The sequence below is a fragment of the Schistocerca piceifrons genome, chromosome 6 (assembly GCF_021461385.2).
Source record: "Schistocerca piceifrons isolate TAMUIC-IGC-003096 chromosome 6, iqSchPice1.1, whole genome shotgun sequence".
Taxonomy (NCBI): Eukaryota; Metazoa; Arthropoda; class Insecta; order Orthoptera; family Acrididae; genus Schistocerca; species Schistocerca piceifrons.
This window is the reverse complement of record NC_060143.1, coordinates 8,072,139-8,072,824: the sequence shown is the minus strand read 5'-3', so window position 1 is coordinate 8,072,824 and position 686 is coordinate 8,072,139.

The following is a 686-nucleotide window of genomic DNA, read 5'->3' as shown; positions in this document are numbered from 1 at the left end:
TTGGTGGGAGTAACTATGACTCTCTTAAGGTAGCCAAATAGCGGCGGTTCAGCTGCATCCGGACTTGGCTTTTCGAAGCGCGGTTCTGCTGTAGTTGGGCTGCTGCTGTGAGGTGCCTTCCTTGGGTTGTAGCTACAGGGAGAGTGATGCGCAATACATGGGCCTAGCCCTCTTAGCCTCTCCTCTCCTGCAGCCTTCCCCCCTTCACGTGGGCCTGCTGATTTCGCCGAGCGGAAGACTGCACTGGGGGCTTGCGGAGGTTACCAACCCTCCCTCGCATTATACCCTTTTTATTTGGGGGCAGCATAAAAGAAAACAGGAGAATTGGCCCTTGTGCTGGAGGTGCCAACCCAGCTATCTCAGTGTCTACCGAGCCAACCAACCCTGCTGAGGATCTTGTACGAGACACAGCACACAAATGCCCTGACTGGTCCCGCGCCTTCACCACCAAGTCCGGCCTGGGGGTCCATCGCCGCCGACAACACCAGGTGTCAGCCAACGCGGCCATCGTGATGGACCGTAAGCATGCGAGGTGGACCGAGGAAGAGGCCCTCTCGCTCGCCCAGAGGGAGGTGGAGCTCTCCCTTGGGAGGGACTGCTGGTCCATCTTCGCCAATCAAGAGCTCCTCCGACTCTTTCCCGATAGCTCACTCGACTCCATCAAGTTCCAGAGGTGTAAACCTGCA